This window comes from Manacus candei, unplaced genomic scaffold (genome assembly GCF_025592945.1).
Source record: "Manacus candei isolate 608988 ecotype Guabito, Panama unplaced genomic scaffold, ASM2559294v1 h1tg000169l, whole genome shotgun sequence".
NCBI lineage: Eukaryota > Metazoa > Chordata > Aves > Passeriformes > Pipridae > Manacus > Manacus candei.
In genome coordinates, this window is record NW_026138217.1 from 1,070,252 (window position 1) to 1,090,311 (window position 20,060).

The following is a 20,060-nucleotide window of genomic DNA, read 5'->3' on the forward strand; positions in this document are numbered from 1 at the left end:
AATAAAATAATTATCCAAGTTGCACTACCCTATAGGAATATAAGGTTTTAAAAGGTTTATATTAGAGTTAAGAAGCTAAGCGAAGCAATGCGCTGGGTCGCTGCGAAGCTTGGTAGTTTACAATGTTCTGGTTGTTTGCACTGTTTTTTGCACTGCTTTTTGTGACTTCTTTAAGATATTAGAGAGAGGGGATATGTGGGAGGCGTGTCTGGATGCACAGGGGATGTGCCAGGGCGATGGGCCCGAGGGGACATGCGCAGTCACATATAACTCTATTGGCTGAAGAAGTCACATGGTACGCAGGGATTTAAGAGTGGGAATTTTGAATAAACTTCTCTTTGTCTCACCACCGCACGAGGAGCATCATTCATTCCTTGTTATACAAGGGTTGCCTGCTGCTGTTGGACATGAGCTTCCTCCGGGCATCAGGAAATGTCCAAGGAGGAAAAGGCAGTGAAAACTTTGGGACAGGTTTCCTAGATCAAACCCATGAATTCCTCTGAGCATCTACCCTCATCCCAAGTATCTGCAGTCACACATATATAGATTCTGGACTGTAGAAGACAGGCTTAGCATGACTTTAAGATGATTTCTTCTCAATTTTTTGATTTATTTTTCTACTGCCAGGTCTGAGAGGGGCATCGTGGAACCAAAGGAACCCTGAGACATTTCAGAATCCCACATGTGTTGGGTCTGTCTGAGCTGGAGTTCATTTTCTCACTGCAGGCGTCACAGTGTTGTGCTTTGCATTGGGAGCTACAAAGGGGTTAATCACACCAGTGCTTTGGCAACTGCTGAGCAGGGCTGGTGCAGCATCTGCATTGTCAGCTTCGTCCCCTGAATCGGGGGCAAGATCATGGGAGGCGATACAGACAGGTCAGTTGAGCCAAATGGACCAAAGGGACATTGCAGAATATATGGTGTCAGCTCAGCTACAGGAGCTCAGGAAAGGAACAGGAAAGGGGGAAAATCCATTTTTTTACAATACATGCCTTCTGAGCGGCTTCTCTGTGTGGTGAAGCCCTGCTTCCCATGAAGTGGCCAGGTATCGCTGCTGACAGGAAGTAGAGAGAAAATCTTTTTATTTCTCATCTATCGCACACCTAGGATGAATAACTATTATTCTCAACTATAACCCCAATCTGACTTTAATTATCTTCTATCTATATACTGTAACAACTTCCGCCATCTTCTTCATCCTTAACACAACCAATACCCTAAAACTATCCACTGTTATATCCACATGAACCAAAATTCCATCACTAACCACAATCCTTATGCTCACTCTCCTCTCCCTTGCAGGTCTTCCTCCCCTAACGGGATTCCTACCCAAATGGTTAATTATTCAAGAGCTCACAAAACAAGAACTAACAGTAGTAGCCACAGCTATTACCCTACTCTCTCTACTTGGACTTTTGTTCTACCTACGACTGGCCTACTGTGCAACCATCACACTACCCCCAAACTTCACTAACTACATAAAACAATGACAAACTAACAAACCAACTAACACCCTAACCACAACCTTTACCTCCTTATCAATTATACTCCTACCACTATCTCCCATGGTACTCGCAATCCCCTAGAAACTTAGGTTATTTAAACCGAAGGCCTTCAAAACCTTAAACAAGGGTTAATCCCTCTTAGTTTCTGTTAAGGTACACAGGATACTAACCTGCATCTCCTGAATGCAACTCAGATGCTTTAATTAAGCTAGAACCTCCCCCTAGACAGATGGGCTTTGATCCCATAAAATTTTAGTTAACAGCTAAATGCCCCAATCAACAGGTTTCTGTCTACTAGATCCCGGCGCATGTTTAATGCACATCAATGAGCTTGCAACTCAACATGAACTTCACTACAGAATCGATAAGAAGAGGAATCAAACCTCTGTAAAAAGGACTACAGCCTAACGCTTCTACACTCAGCCATCTTACCTATGACTTTCATCAACCATTGACTATTTTCCACTAACCACAAAGATATTGGCACACTTTACCTTATTTTTGGCGCATGAGCTGGTATAATCGGCACAGCCCTTAGTCTCCTCATTCGAGCAGAACTAGGACAGCCAGGCACCCTTTTAGGGTGATGACCAAATTTACAATGTAATCGTCACCGCACATGCCTTCGTTATAATTTTCTTTATAGTAATGCCTATTATAATCGGAGGGTTTGGTAACTGATTCGTACCATTAATAATTGGTGCCCCCAACATAGCATTTCCACGAATAAATAACATGAGCTTCTGACTACTTCCTCCATCTTTCCTACTTCTTCTAGCATCTTCTACAGTAGAAGCCGGGGCCGGAACAGGATGAACAGTATACCCACCCCTAGCCGGAAATCTAGCCCACGTCGGTGCATCAGTAGACCTTGCCATCTTCTCCCTTCACCTGGCAGGTGTCTCATCCATCCTTGGGGCAATCAACTGTATCACCACAGTAATCAGTATAAAACCACCTGCTCTCTCACAATACCAAACCCCTCTATTCGTTTGATCCGTCCTGATTACTGCAGTTCTACTTCTCTCCCTACCAGTCCTCGCTGCTGGCATTACAATGCTTCTAACAGATTGAAACCTAAACACTACATTCTTTGACCCCGCAGGAGGCGGAGACCCAATTTTATATCAACACTTATTCTGATTTTTTGGCCATCCAGAAGTCTACATCCTTATCCTACCAGGATTCGGAATTATTTCCCATGTTGTAGCCTACTACGTCGGTAAAAAAGAACCCTTTGGCTACATAGGCATAGTCTGAGCCATATTATCCATTGGTTTCTTGGGCTTTATCGTATGAGCTCACCACATATTTACAGTTGGAATGGACGTAGATACCCGAGCTTACTTCACATCCGCCACCATAATTATTGCAATCCCCACTGTCATTAAAGTCTTCAGCTGACTAGCAACCCTACACGGTGGAACAATCAAATGAGACCCGCCCATACTATGAACCCTAGGTTTTATTTTCCTCTTCACCATTGGTGGACTAACAGGCATCGTTCTTGCCAACTCCTCCCTAGACATCGCCCTGCACAACACCTACTACGTAGTTGCACATTTCCACTATGTATTATCTATGGGGGCAGTATTCGCCATTTTAGCTGGCTTCACACATTGATTCCCACTGTTCACTGGCTACACCTTTCACTCTACATGAGCTAAAGCCCACTTTGGAGTAATATTCTTTGGGGTCAACCTAACATTCTTCCCACAGCATTTCCTAGGCCTAGCTGGTATACCACGACGATACTCAGACTACCCAGATGCTTATACCCTATGAAACACCCTATCCTCCATCGGCTCCCTCATCTCCATAGTAGCTGTAATTATACTAATGTTCATTATCTGAGAAGCCTTCGCATCCAAACGGAAAGTAGTGCAACCAGAACTTACCTCCACAAACATTGAATGAATTCACAGCTGCCCTCCTCCCTACCATACCTTTGAAGAACCAGCTTTTGTCCAAGTACAAGAAAGGAAGGAACCTCATAAGCTGGTTTCAAGCCAACCGCATCAAACCATTTATGCTTCTTTCTTATGGGTTGTTAGTAAAATCATTACATAGTCTTGTCAAGACTAAATCACAGGTGAAAACCCAGTACATCCCATCCCAACTCCATGGCCAACCACTCTCAATTTGGTTTTCAAGACGCTTCATCCCCTATTATAGAAGAACTTATTGAATTTCACGACCACGCCCTAATAGTCGCACTAGCCACTATTGTAGCCTAGTCCTGTATTTACTAGCTCTTATACTTATAGAAAAACTATCCTCCAACACCGTCGACGCACAAGAAGTAGAACTAGTCTGAACAATCTTACCTGCCATTGTCCTAATTATACTAGCCCTCCCATCCCTTCAAATCCTCTACATGATAGACGAAATCGATGAGCCTGACCTCACCCTCAAAGCTATTGGCCACCAATGATACTGATCCTACGAATATACAGACTTTAAAGATTTATCTTTTGACTCTTACATACTACCAACTATGGATCTACCACTCGGTCATTTCCGCCTCCTAGAAGTTGATAACCGCATCGTCATTCCAATAGAATCCCCGATTCGAATTATTGTTACTCTTACTATTTACCCCAACTAACTCACCCTCCAACAAAACACTACCCACTATAAAAACCCATTCCTGAAACTGACCATGAACCTAAGCTTCTTTGATCAATTCATAAGCCCAACCCTCCTCGGAATCCCCCTTATCCTCATCTCGCTGTTATTCCCAACCCTATTACTTCCTTCTCCTGGCAATCGATGAGTTACAAATCGTCTTTCAACTCTTCAACTCTGATTTCTCCGTTTAATCACAAAACAACTAATAACCCCATTAAACAAAAAAGGCCATAAATGAGCCCTAATCCTATCATCACTCATAATTATACTTCTAACAATTAACCTATTAGGCCTCCTACCTTACACATTCACACCTACTACCCAACTATCAATAAACCTAGCCCTCGCCTTCCCTCTATGACTTGCCACCCTGCTAACAGGCCTACGAAACCAACCTTCAGCTTCCCTTGGACACCTCCTACCAGAAGGCACCCCAACACCTCTAATTCCTGCCCTCATCATAATTGAAACAACAAGCCTTCTCATTCGCCCTTTAGCCTTAGGAGTTCACCTCACAGCCAACCTCACAGCAGGACACCTGCTCATCCAACTCATTTCAACAGCCACTACCCTCCTCCTTCCCATTATACCTACCGTGTCCCTTCTAACTATAACAATTCTACTCCTCTTAACAATTCTAGAAGTGGCCGTGGCAATAATCCAAGCGTATGTCTTTGTACTTCTTCTAAGCCTTTACTTACAAGAAAACATTTAACCCTTAATGACACACCAAGCCCACTCATTTCACATAGTAGACCCAAGCCCTTGACCCATTTTTGGAGCAGCAACCGCCCTCCTCACTACCTCTGGGTTAGCCATATGATTTCACCACAACTCTATCCAACTCTTACTCCTAGGCCTACTCTCTAGAATCCTAGTGATACTCCAATGATGACGTGACATCGTACAAGAAAGCACATTCCAAGGCCACCATACCCCTACAGTCCAAAAGGGCTTACGTTACGGAATAATTTTATTTATTACATCCGAAGCATTCTTCTTCCTAGGATTCTTCTGAGCATTCTTCCACTCCAGCTTAGTCCCCACTCCAGAACTCGGAGGACAATGACCTCCTATAGGAATCAAACCTCTCAATCCAATAGAAGTCCCCCTACTAAACACTGCTATCCTCCTAGCCTCAGGAGTCACTGTCACATGAGCACATCACAGCATTACAGAGGGCAATCAGAACCAAGTTACCCAAGCCCTACTTATAACCGTCCTATTAGGATTCTACTTTACAGCACTTCAAGTAATAGAATATTATGAAGCTCCATTCTCAATTGCCGACGGAGTCTATGGATCAACCTTTTTCGTCGCCACAGGATTTCATGGTCTCCACGTAATCATTGGATCCTCCTTCCTCTTGATTTGCCTCCTCCGCCTCGTAAAATTCCACTTCACATCCAACCACCACTTTGGCTTTGAAGCAGCGGCCTGATACTGACATTTTGTTGACATTATCTGACTGTTCCTCTACATAACAATCTATTGATGAGGATCTTGCCCTTCTAGTATATTAATTACAATTGACTTCCAATCTCTACAATCTGGATCAAAACCAGAGAAAGGCAATTAACATCATCCTCTTTATATTCACAATTTCTCTATCACTATGTATTATCTTAACTTCACTAAACCTTTGATTAGCTCAAATAAATCCAGATTCAGAAAAATTATCCCCATACGAATGTGGCTTTGACCCACTGGGCTCTGCCCGCCTCCCATTTTCAATCCGATTCTTCCTTGTCGCAATCTTATTCCTCTTGTTCGACCTAGAAATTGCCCTCCTACTGCCCCTCCCATGGGCTACTCAACTCCTCTCCCCCCTCACTACCTTAACATGAACCTCCACAGTCATTCTCCTCCTCGCACTAGGGCTAATTTATGAATGAATTCAAGGGGGCTTAGAATGAGCAGAATAACTTCAGAAAGTTAGTCTAGCAAAGACAGTTGATTTCGGCTCAACAAACCACAGTCCTACCCCGTGACTTTCTCAATGACCTTTCTGCATTTAAGCTTCTACTCTGCCTTCACCCTAAGTAGTCTAGGACTAGCCTTTCACCGAATACACCTAATTTCTGCCCTGCTATGCTTAGAAAGTATAATACTATCAATATACATTGCCCTCTCCATATGACCTATTCAAACCCAAACAACATCCCCCACCTTAATGCCCATTCTTATGTTAGCATTCTCAGCCTGTGAAGCAGGCGCCGGTCTAGCAGTCCTAGTAGCTTCCACCCGAACTCACGGATCGGATCATTTACACAATCTAAACCTTCTACAATGTTAAAAATTATTCTCCCTACAATCATATTACTCCCCATAACCCTCCTATCTCCTCCAAAATTCCTATGACTCAATGTCACCTCGCACAGCCTCTTAATTGCAACCGCTAGCTTACAATGACTTCCTTCAACCTATTACCCTAGCAAAACCTATCACCATGACTTGGAACTGATCAAATTTCATCCCCCTTATTAGTTCTATCTTGTTGACTTCTACCTCTTATAATCCTGGCAAGCCAAAATCACCTTCAACAAGAACCTCCCACACAAAAATATATTTTTACCATAACCATAATCCTCACCCAACCATTCATTATCTTGGCCTTCTCAGTCTTAGAACTGATATTATTTTATATCGCATTCGAAGCTACCCTAATCCCTACCCTAATTCTAATCACACGATGGGGTAGCCAACCAGAACGTTTAAGTGCTGGAATCTACCTCTTATTTTAGACACTAATTAGTTCTCTTCCCCTATTAGTAGTGATCCTCTATCTTCACACTCAAACAGGAACTATACACATCACTATAATAAAACTTTCACACTCATCTCTTACAAACTCCTGAATAGGCCTCATATCAAGTCTAGCCCTATTGCTCGCTTTCATAGTGAAAGCTCCCCTTTACGGACTACACCTATGACTCCCAAAAGCCCACGTAGAGGCACCAATCGCAGGATCCATACTCCTAGCTGCGCTCCTCCTCAAACTTGGGGGATACGGCATTATGCGTACCTCAATAATTACAAACTCCCTATTAGACTACCTCTACTACCCATTTTTAACCCTAGCCTTATGAGGGGCACTAATGACAAGCTTCATCTGCCTACGCCAAATCGACCTTAAGTCATTAATCGCCTATTCCTCAGTAAGCCACATAGGTCTAGTCATTGCCGCAACAATAATCCAAACCCACTGATCCTTTTCAGGGGCCATAATCCTAATGATTTCACATGGACTCACCTCTTCCATACTATTTTGCCTAGCTAATACAAACTAGGAACGCATACATAGTCGTACTCTCCTTCTAACACAAGGCCTACAACCCCTTTTACCTCTAACAGGAATCTGATGGCTCCTAGCCAACCTAACAAACATAGCCCTTCCTCCTACCACTAACCTGATAGCTGAATTAACTATCATAATTGCACTCTTCAACTGATCCACCTTCACCATTATCCTAACTGGAGCCGCAACTCTACTAACTGCAGCCTATACCCTCTACATACTCCTTATAACCCAACGAGGTCCAACTCCAACCTATATTACAACCACCCAAAATTCAAATACACGAGAACATCTCCTTATAACACTTCATATCCTACCCTCCCTCCTCCTCATCCTAAAACCAGAGCTAATCTCAGGAATTCCCACATGCAAGCATAGTTTTAAACCAAACATTAGACTGTGATCCTAAAAAGAGAAGTTAAACTCTTCTTGCCTGCCGAGGGGAGGTTTAACCAACAAGAACTGCTAACTCTTGCATCTGAGCCTAAGACCTCAGCCCCCTTACTTTTAAAGGATAATAGCAATCCACTGGTCTTAGGAGCCATTCATCTTGGTGCAAGTCCAAGTAAAAGTAATGGACTTCCCATTAATCCTCAACACCTCTATATTCTTGACCCTGGCTACCCTCTCTATACCCATCCTACTCCCCCTCCTATCCAAAAACTATCTAAACTCTCCAACAACCATCATACACACTGTTAAAACTTCCTTCATAGTTAGTTTAATTCCCATAATCCTCTCCATCTACTTAAATATGGAAAATACCACTTTCTATTGAGAACGAAAATTTATTGCGAACTTCAAAATCCCTTTTAGCCTTAAAATAGACCAATACTCCTTAACGTTTTTTCCTATTGCACTATTCGTAACATGATCTATTCTTCAATTTACAACATGATATATAGCCTCAGAACCCCACACCACAAAATTCTCTCTTTACCTTCTAATCTTTCTCATTGCAATACTCATCTTAATCATCGCTAATAACATATTCCTCTTATTTATTGGCTGAGAGGGAGTCGGAATTATATCCTTCCTCCTGATTGGATGGTGACACGGTCGAGCAGAAGCCAACACCGCTGCACTTCAAGCCGTACTTTACAACCGTATTGGGGATATTGGACTAATCCTCTGCATAGCATGACTAGCATCCTCAATAAACACTTGAGAAATTCAACAGCAATCCTCCCCAAACCAAATATCCCTTCTCCCTCTCTTAGGGCTCATCCTAGCCGCCACTGGTAAATCCGCCCAATTTGGCCTGCATCCATGACTCCCAGCAGCTATAGAAGGGCCAACCCCTGTATCTGCCCTACTCCATTCCAGCACAATAGTAGTTGCCGGAATCTTTCTACTTATTCGCACTCACCACATATTATGTAACAACCAAATTGCCCTAACTATGTGCCTTTGTATAGGTGCCCTATCCACCCTATTTGCCGCTACATGCGCTCTTACCCAAAACGACATCAAAAAAATTATTGCTTTCTCTACATCCAGCCAACTAGGACTAATAATAGTCACTATTGGCCTAAATCTACCTCAACTAGCCTTCCTACACATCTCTACGCATGCATTCTTTAAAGCCATACTCTTCCTTTGCTCTGGGTCTATCATTCACAGCCTTAACGGTGAACAAGACATTCGAAAAATAGGAGGATTACAGAAACTACTCCCTACAACTACCTCATGCCTGACAATCGGAAATTTAGTTCTCATAGGAACACCATTTTTAGCAGGGTTTTACTCAAAAGATCTCATTATCCAAAGTCTTAACACCTCCTATCTAAACACCTGAGCACTCCTCCTAACCCTCGTAGCTACAGCTTTTACTGTAACTTACAGCCTACCTATAGCCCTACTAGTACAAACTGACTACACCCGGATTCCCTCCATTACTCCCATCAATGAAAACAACCCAGCAGTCACAAACCCAATTACTCGTCTCGCTCTCGGAAGTATTATAGCTGGTCTATTAATTACCTCTTATATCTCCCCTACAAAAACTCCTCCTATAACCATACCACTGGTCACAAAAACCACTGCTATCATTATTACAACATTAGGTATCATTCTGGCATTAGAACTATCAAAACTCACACATACCTTCTCTGCCCCCAAACAAAATATCACTATAAACTTCTCCAGCACTCTAGGATATTTTAACCCCTTTATACACCGCCTCAGCTCTACTAAACTCCTAAACAACGGCCAGAACATTGCATCCCATTTAATCGACCTATCCTGATATAAAAAAATAGGCCCAGAAGGACTAGCGACCCTTCAAGTCAAAGTATCCAAAATCTCAACTACTCTACACTCCGGACTAATCAAAACCTATCTAGGATCCTTCGCTCTATCTATCTTAATTATAATCTTATTTACACAGAACTAAGAATTAATGGCCCCTAACTTACGAAAACATCACCCCCTTCTAAAAATAATCAACAATTCTTTAATTGACCTCCCAACACCACCAAACATTTCCGCCTGATGAAACTTTGGATCTCTTCTTGGCATCTGTCTAACAATCCAAATCACCACTGGCCTCCTACTAGCAATACATTATACAGCGGATATCACCCTGGCATTCACGTCCGTCGCCCATACATGCCGAAATGTTCAATTCGACTGACTAATCCGAAACCTCCATGCAAACGGCGCCTCCTTCTTCTTCATATGCATTTACCTACACATTGGACGAGGATTCTACTATGGTTTCTACCTATATAAAGAAACCTGAAACACAGGAGTTATTCTCCTCTTAACTCTAACAGCAACTGCCTTCGTAGGATATGTCCTCCCATGAGGCCAAATATCATTCTGAGGCGCTACAGTAATTACTAACCTATTCTCAGCAATTCCTTACATTGGCCAAACACTTGTAGAATGAGCTTGAGGAGGATTCTCAGTTGACAACCCTACACTTACCCGGTTCTTTGCCCTCCACTTCCTCCTCCCATTCTTAATTGCAGGTCTCACCTTCATCCACTTAACTTTCTTACACGAAACAGGCTCAAACAACCCCCTAGGTATTTATTCAGACTGCGACAAAATCCCATTCCACCCCTATTTCTCAATAAAAGATATTCTAGGCCTTTTGTTCCTCCTCATTCCTCTAATAACACTTGCCATATTCTCACCTAACCTCTTAGGAGATCCAGAAAATTTTACACCTGCAAACCCATTAGTAACACCTCCCCACATTAAACCTGAGTGGTACGTCCTATTTGCATATGCCATCCTACGATCAATCCCCAACAAATTAGGAGGAGTCCTAGCCCTAGCCGCCTCCGTCTTAATTCTATTTCTAGCCCCATTCCTCCACATGTCAAAGCAACGAACTATAACCTTCCGACCTCTCTCCCAACTTCTATTCTGAATCCTAGTAACAAATCTTTTAATCCTTACATGAATCGGTAGCCAACCAGTCGAACATCCATTTATTATCATCGGACAACTCGCCTCAACTACCTACTTCACAATCATTCTCATCTTATTCCCCATTACTAGTCTCCTAGAAAATAAGATACTCAACCTCTAACCACTCTAATAGTTTTTAAAAAACGTTGGTCTTGTAAACCAAAGACTGAAGGCCGCCCCCTTCTTAGAGTTTTCCAAAAAATATCCAAGCACCCCCCAACTTTCCAAGCAACACGTACATCAAGGGAAGGGCCCCCTCCCTCCCCCCATACCCTACGGTATGTATTACTTTGCATAGCATCCTCCACCACATTAGACATAACATGCATGTAGGAAAATCTGACATACTATTATTGCAAAAACCATCCAAATTTCCATACTATCTCCCATACAATCCAAAACTTGTCATTCACAGATCTAGGTACATTCCCACACAAGGACATAACATGTCATGTTCTAGGAATAATCCCGCCAAACAAACTAAAACCTAAAACTGCTAATTTTCGCATAAAATCCTTCTCAATACGAGGAACGTCACAGAACCTAAAATCCATGGTCCATGGACCACTCACCACTTAACCTTGCTCTATGTACCAACCAAGAAGTGCTGGGTTATTTATTAGTCGTACTCCTCACGAGAAACCAGCAACCCGGCGTTAGTAATGTTTATCATGTCCAGCTTCAGGTGTATTCTTTCCCTTTCCACCAATAACCCACTCTCATAACTTGCTCTTTGTCGCCTCTGGTTCCTCGGTCAGGGCCATAACTTGCTTAATTTTCCTAAACTTGCCCTCCGTTACTAATGGTTGGGGATGCTCGGCCAACCTGGACCTCGTGATCGCGGCATTTTCTCTCTTCTAAACTTTTGGTTTTTTTTTCTGGGGTAGATCTCAATAAGCCCTTCAGAATACTCCGCCAGGGGGCTCCCATATATGGTTGACATGTACCCCTTATTGTCGGCGAGCGGTTTTCTCACTTTCGCGTGAAAATTAATGATATGGTTTCAAGTGTTATTCGGTCTCATACTGTTGCACTGATGCACTGTCACGTGCTGTTGGCTTGGTTTTTCCATTACGTCTCTCATCAAGTTGCAATTTAATTAATGCACGCCAGACATATTTTTTGTCGTCAATTTCACAAAAAATGACAAAAATTTTGTCATTTTTTGCAATGATCTAGGGACTTTCCCTCTATTCATCATTAATTTTTGTTTTTAAATTTTTTAACAAAAATTTCAAATTTTACAAACTTTCCATTCCCCTAATTTTCCAATTAAGACATTAGCATCACCAATTTGTTAAATTTTTTTTACACACTTTAATCTACCCCATCATTTCCTTTCATCATTCATTTGTTCATTTGTTTGTGTACACTTTAATCTACCCCATCATTTCCTTTCATCATTCATTTGTTCATTTGTTTGTTTACACTTTAATCTACCCCATCATTTCCTTTCATCATTCATTTGTTCATTTGTTTGTTTACACTTTAATCTACCCCATCATTTCCTTTCATCATTCATTTGTTCATTTGTTTGTTTACACTTTAATCTACCCCATCATTTCCTTTCATCATTCATTTGTTCATTTCTTTGTTTACACTTTAATCTACCCCATCATTTCCTTTCATCATTCATTTGTTCATTTCTTTGTTTACACTTTAATCTACCCCATCATTTCCTTTCATCATTCATTTGTTCATTTCTTTGTTTACACTTTAATCTACCCCATCATTTCCTTTCATCATTCATTTGTTCATTTGTTTGTTTACACTTTAATCTACCCCATCATTTCCTTTCACCCTCTTACCTCCCCAATTAATCGCCCCCACTACTTTAACTAATATTCCACCCACATACACCTTTAACAGTTGGTCCCAGACTTTTTTACAACCCTTCAGAAAAAAAGGAATCAAACCTTTATCACCAACTCCCAAAGCTGGCATTTTCATTAAACTATTCTCTGAACCACACCTCCTTAAACCGCCCGAATTGCCCCACCAGACAACCCTCGTACAAGTTCTAGCACAACAAACAACGTCAGCAATAGACCCCAGTCCGCAATTAAAAATTGTCCCACCCCCCAAGAATAAAACATAGCCGCTCCCTCAAAATCCAACCGAATAGATAAAACACCCCCACTATCCACCGTGTTTATCCCTAACCACTCTAACTCAGATAGCCCTATAATAAACATCCCACCCCCCAACACTAAAACTAACCCAGCACCATACCCAACAACCTGCCAGTCCCCTCAGGTCTCAGGAAATGGATCTGCTGCCAATGAAACCGAATACACAAAAACCACTAACATCCCACCTAAATATACCAGAAATAACACTAGTGATACAAAAGACACCCCCAAACTCATTAACCATCCACACCCTACAATAGACGCCAACACTAACCCCACTACTGCATAGTATGGAGAAGGATTGGAAGCAACTGCTAGTCCTCCCAAAATAAAACTAACACTTAAAAATAGTATAAAGTACGTCATAACAATTCCTGCTTGGCCTCTATCCAAGACCTTTGGTCTGAAAAACCATCGTTGTAATTTCAACCACAAGAACATAAAACCTTAACAAACCCGCCCACAACACTACAATCCTGCCCCTTTCTACTCTTCTAACTTCTCAACAACACATTTTTGTTATCCATTAGAACTACTTCTCCAACCACTAAACAAATCCTAAATCAATAGCAACTATTACTACAACTAAAACAAGCCCCAATAATAATCACTATGCCTATAACAGCCTTAGTCCTTGTAGCTTACAATAAAGCATAACACTGAAGATGTTAAGACGGCTATTACACATACCCAAGGACAAAAAAGACTTAGTCCTAACCTTACAGTTAGTTCTTGCCAAATATATACATGCAAGTATCTGCATCCCAGTGAAAATGCCCTCAGCACCTTAAAAAGACAGCAGGAGCAGGCATCAGGCACACCACTCCAATTGTAGCCCAAAATGCCTTGCCTAGCCACACCCCCACGGGTTTTCAGCAGTAATTAATATTAAGCAATAAGTGTAAACTTGACTTAGTTAAAGCAACTTACCAGGGTTAGTAAATCTTGTGCCAGCCACCGCGGTCACACAAGAAACCCAAATTAACTTTATACGGCGTAAAGAGTGGTTTTTCATTATCACTTCAACTAAGACTGAAATGTAACCAAGCTGTTATAAGCACAAGATGCATCCAATACTCCCATAGAAATGATCTTAGCTTCATGATCAACAAAACTCCACGAAAGCCAGGACACAAACTGGGATTAGATACCCCACTATGCCTGGCCCTAAATCCCGATGCTTTCACCACTTAAGCATCCGCCTGAGAACTACGAGCACAAACGCTTAAAACTCTAAGGACTTGGCGGTGCTCCAAACCCACCTAGAGGAGCCTGTTCTATAACCGATAACCCACAATACACCCAACCATCCCTTGCCAAATCAGCCTATATACTGCCGTCGTCAGCCCACCCCTAAACTGAGGGTTTAACAGTGGGCACAACAGCAGCATCCCACTAATAAGACAGGTCAAGGTATAGCTCATGAGATGGAAGAAATGGGCTACATTTTCTAGCATAGAATACCTCACGACAAGGAGTGTGAAATCACTCCTAAAAGGCGGATTTAGCAGTAAAGCAGGATAATAATGCCTCCTTTAAGCTGGCTCTGAAGCACGTACATACCGCCCGTCACCCTCCTCACAAGCTAGGATTAATTTTATTTATAATAAACCCCTAAGCTAGAGATGAGGCAAGTCGTAACAAGGTAAGTGTACCGGAAGGTGCACTTAGTCTACCAAGACGTAGCTATAACTAAAGCATTCAGCTTACACCTGAAAGATATCTGTTCCATATCAGATCGCCTTGAAGCCTAACTCTAGCTCTTCTACCAGATTACATAGTAACTAAGTTAATACTACCCATTAAATCAAAACATTCTCTCACTCAACCTAGTATAGGCGATAGAAAGGTAAACTCAAGACGCAATAGAGATCATGTACCGTAAGGGAAGAATGAAAGAGTAATGACAAACCAAGCAATAAATAGCAAAGACCAACCCTTGTACCTTTTGCATCATGATTTAGCAAGAACTACCCAAGCAAAACGCCAATTTAAGCTTGCTTCCCAGAAACCCAAGCGAGCTACTTACGAGCAGCTATCTACTGAGTAAACCCGTCTCTGTTGCAAAAGAGTGGGAAGACTCGTTAGTAGTGGTGAAAAGCCAATCGAGCTGGGTGATAGCTGGTTGCCTATGAAATGAATCTTAGTTCCCTCTTAATTCACCTCCCAGGACTACACTCAACCCACATGAAGCGAATTAAGGGCTATTTAAAGGAGGTACAGCTCCTTTAAAAAAGAATACACTCTCCCCTAGCGGATAAATTTAATTACAGCTTAATTGTGGGCCTTCAAGCAGCCACCATTAAAGAATGCCTCAAAGCTCCTCACCTAAAAAAATCTAAACTTCCTCATGACTCCCTCTTCCCCAATAGGCCAACTTATATTAAATAAGAGAATTTATGCTAAAATAAGTAACTAGGGATCCCCTCTATGGCGCAAGCTTACATTACAACATTATTAACAATCCACAGGATATTTTTTAACCTTAACAAGACCTTATACCCAAAACTCTGTTAACCCACCTATGGAGCGCCCCCAAAGACGAGTAAAATCTGTAAAAGGAACTAGGCAAATCCAAGGCCCGACTGTTTACCAAAAACATAGCCTTTAGCAAACCAAGTATTAAAGGTGAAGCCTGCCCAGTGACAATTCGTTCAACGGCCGCGGTATCCTAACCGTGCAAAGGTAGCGCAATCAATTGTCCCATAAATCGGGACTTGTATGAATGGCTTAACGAGGTCTTAGCTGTCTCCTACAGATAATCAGTGAAATTGATCTTCCCGTGCAAAAGCAGGAATAACCCCATAAGACAAGAAGACCCTGTAGAACTTTAAAATCTGCTACCACTCCCATAAACAATACTCACCCACAGGGCCTACTCCCCCGGGATTTTGCTGGTGTGCATTTTTTGGTTGGGGCGACCTTGGAGACAAACTTAACCTCCAAATATCAGACAATCCATCTTAACCAAGAACTACCCATCAACGTGCTAATAGTAACCAGACCCAATATAATTGATTAATGAACCTAGCTACCCCAGGGATAACAGCACAATCTCCTTCAAGAGCCCACATCAACAAGGAGGTTTACGACCTCGATGTTGGATCAGGACATCCTAGTGGTGCAACCGCTACCAAGGGTTCGTTTGTTCAACGATTAACAGTCCTACGTGATCTGAGTTCAGACCGGAGTAATCCAGGTCGGTTTCTATCTATGTTACAACTCCTTCTAGTACGAAAGGATCGAAGAAGTAAGGCCTATGCCACAAGCACGCCTTCGCACCCAGTAATGAACCCAACTCAATTACTAAGAGCTCCACCATAACCCCCTCCTAGAAAAGGACCGCTAACGTGGCAGAGCTTGGCAAATGCAGAAGGCTTAAGCCCTTTACCCAGAGGTTCAAATCCTCTCCCTAGCTCCAACGCAAACCACATGACAATTCACTTAACCCTCACTTACTTTATTATATCAATATCCTATGCTCTCTCTATCCTCATCGCCGTAGCATTTCTTACCCTAGTTGAACGTAAGATTCTAAGTTATATGCAAGCCCGAAAAGGGCCTAATATTGTAGGACCATTTGGCCTCTTACAACCTATAGCAGATGGAGTAAAGCTATTCATTAAAGAACCAATTCGTCCATCAACTTCATCCCCTTATTTATTTATATCTACTCCTATCTTAACCCTTCTCCTAGCAATTACAATCTGAACACCACTTCCCCTACCCTTTCCCCTTACTGACCTAAACCTTGGCTTACTCTTCCTTCTAGCTCTATCTAGCTTGGCAGTCTACTCAATTCTATGATCAGGGTGAGCCTCTAACTCAAAATATGCCTTAATCGGCGCCCTCCGAGCAGTCGCACAAACTGTCTCTTACGAAGTTACCCTTGCCATTATTCTTCTATCCGTAATTATCCTTAGTGGTAACTACACCCTCAATACCCTAGCTACAACTCAAGAACCTCTCTACCTCATTTTCTCCTCCTGGCCCTTAGCAATAATATGATATATCTCCACTCTTGCCGAAACAAACCGCGCTCCATTTGACCTGACAGAAGGAGAATCTGAACTAGTCTCAGGGTTCAACGTAGAATATGCTGCAGGGCCATTCACCTTGTTTTTTCTTGCCGAATATGCTAATATTATACTAATAAATGCACTCACAACCATTCTATTCCTAAACCCTAGCTCACTTAATCTCCCTCAAGAACTCATTCCCCCTACTTTAGCTACAAAAACCCTCCTCCTTTCCGCAGGATTCTTAGGAATCCGCGCCTCTTACCCTCGATTCCGATATGATCAACTCATACATTTGCTTTGAAAAAACTTCTTACCCCTAACATATGCCTATGGCATACCAGCCTTCCTATCTCCTATGCAGGCCTACCCCCCTACCTAAGACACTCAAGGAGATGTGCCTGAATCCAAAAGGGTTACTATGATAAAGTAAACATAGAGGTATACCAATCCTCTCATTTCCTAATTTTAGAAAAGTAGGAATCGAACCTACACTAAAGGAATCAAAATCCTCTATACTCCCTCTATATTATTTTCTAGAAAGGTCAACTAATTAAGTTATCGGGCCCATACCCCGAAAATGATAGTTTAACTCTACCATAAACCCCAAACCGTAAACCCTAAAACCTAAAACCTAACCCTTATTAACCTTAACCTTAACCCTAACCCTAACATCTCATAGCAGAGGGAGGGAGGGGCCTGATTCCTCATCAGATATATCAACAGTCAAAAACCTGTAAGCTCAGCTCTTGCCTTTTCAGGGCTTCACACCGTCAGCACTGGAGGGAGGGAGGGGCCCGACTGCTCATCAGAGGTATCATGCAAGTCAAAAGCCTGAAAAGTCTCCTAGAATGCATAAATCATTAACCATTTCAGTCTCTGACAATTGGTCCACACAGTAACTGCAAGCTATGCCCAAAGCCTGTTCCGTAACCTTAGAAGAGAGACTGCAACCCTCGAGATGCTGGAGGCTCGAGGCATGGTCCGTGACACTAATCATGGCTATAACTCATAACTTCTTGGAGTATGGGGACTTCCCTCCTTCACCCCCGGCAGATCAAGGTCACCACTTCAACTGACAGACATGGAAGCATCGCTGGACCCCGTGGGCGGTGACTATATACATCTGTCCACTCTCAGTTTTTCTTTCTCTTACTCTCCCTTGCTCTTATCCTGCCTTTCTCTCCCCTACGCATTTTCTTTCCCCCCCCCAAAGGTTATCTCTCTGTCACATTGTGGTAGGACAGCACCCAAACTGTTAGCATGCCTGTTGATACAGAATTGTTAAAATAAACCTTGCCAGTATATGTTTTCAGACACCGATTATTTAGTGTTGTTTCACTTTAATCCACCCCAAGGGAATTATTAATAAAAACCTGAGTTACCCCCTCTCCCCTTTTCCTGGCGCAACAAGACTTTGAAGGTGGTCAACCTTAGTTTGAAGCAGCTCATTTTTAGCAACAATTTTATCCGATTTTTCTCCTGTTTCCCTCTCAAAGGTTAACGATGACTTCAACACCACATTTTCTGATTTCAAAACAGTAGATTCAACATCAGAAATCCATTCATGACTTCCCTGTCAGCACTCCATCCAAATGTCTGTGCTCTCACTTTGACCTGAGAGAAACCTCAGGCAGGTGGAAAAGGGCAGATAAAGAAAAAACAGATGGGTCCAGCAGAAGTGATGTTGCTTCTGTCAAAAGCAGAGCAGAGACCAAAAGCACTTTAGGAAGTTGTTTACAGAAGCACTTGTGCATTCCAAGTTACAGTTCAGGAGTCTCAGTGACTTGTCCAACATGAGAGTTTCTTTTCCATTTCTCAACCCCCAGACTCCTCAGGAGTAGGAAACTGGAAACACTGACTGAGAAAAGCTCCATTCCTTCCTAATAATTGTGCTTTGTCCTTCCCATTTGACAGTGCTCTTGGAAATGTGCTGCTGTGATCTGGATCTGTGAGCAGCCCTGACCTCCCAGAGCACTCATCCAATGGCAGGAAGACCCCACCTGGCTCCTGCTGGGGTTCTTGCCACCACGACCCAGTATGGGTCAATGGAATGGGGAGCAGGGTGGTGGGACCAGTAAGGACCAGTTAAGGGGCTTGGGGGCACTTCAACATCTCCATCAAGGTCAGACCATTATTGACCAGTATAGACCAGTGTAGACCAGTATAGACCAGTATAGACCAGTATAGACCAGTAAAAAACCAGTACAGACCAGTATGGACCAGTACAGGTCACTAGAACAGTGAGCAGGGTGGTGGGACCAGTAAGGACCAGTTAAGGGGATTGGGGGCACTTCAGCATCTCCATCAAGGTCAGACCAGTACAGACCGGTACAAACCAGTAAGGACCAGTATAGACCAGGATAAACCAGGGTAGAGCAGTATAGACCGATATAAACCAGTACGGGTCACTGAAACAGGGAATGGGGGGGTGGGATCGGTAAGGACCAGTTAAGGGGGTTGGGGGCGCTTCATCATCTCCGTCAAGGTCAGACCAGTATAGACTAGTATAAACCAGTATAGACCAGTATGGACTGGTATAGACCGGTATAGACCAGTATAAACCAGTACAGACCGGTACGGGTCATTGGAATGGGGAATGGGGCAGTGGGACCAGTAAGGACCAGTTAAGGGGGTTGGGGGCACTTCAGCATCTCCATCAAGGTCAGACCAGTACAGACCAGTATAAACCAGGGTAGAGCAGTATAAACCAGTATAAACCAGTATGGGTTCCTGGAACGGGGAATGGGGTGGTGGGACCAGTAAGAACCAGTTAAGGGGGTTGGGGGCACTTCAGCATCTCCATCAAGGTCAGGTCAGTATAAATCAGTATAGACCCGTATAGACCAGTATGAGCCAGTATAAACCGGTATAAACCAGTATGGACCAGTACAGGTGACTGGAACGGGGAATGGGGCGGTGGGACCAGTAAGGACCAGTTAAGGGGGTTGGGGGCACTTCAGCATCTCCGTCAACGTCAGACCAGTACAGACCAGTATAGACCAGTATAGATTAGTATAAACCAGTATGGACCAGTATAGACCAATATAAA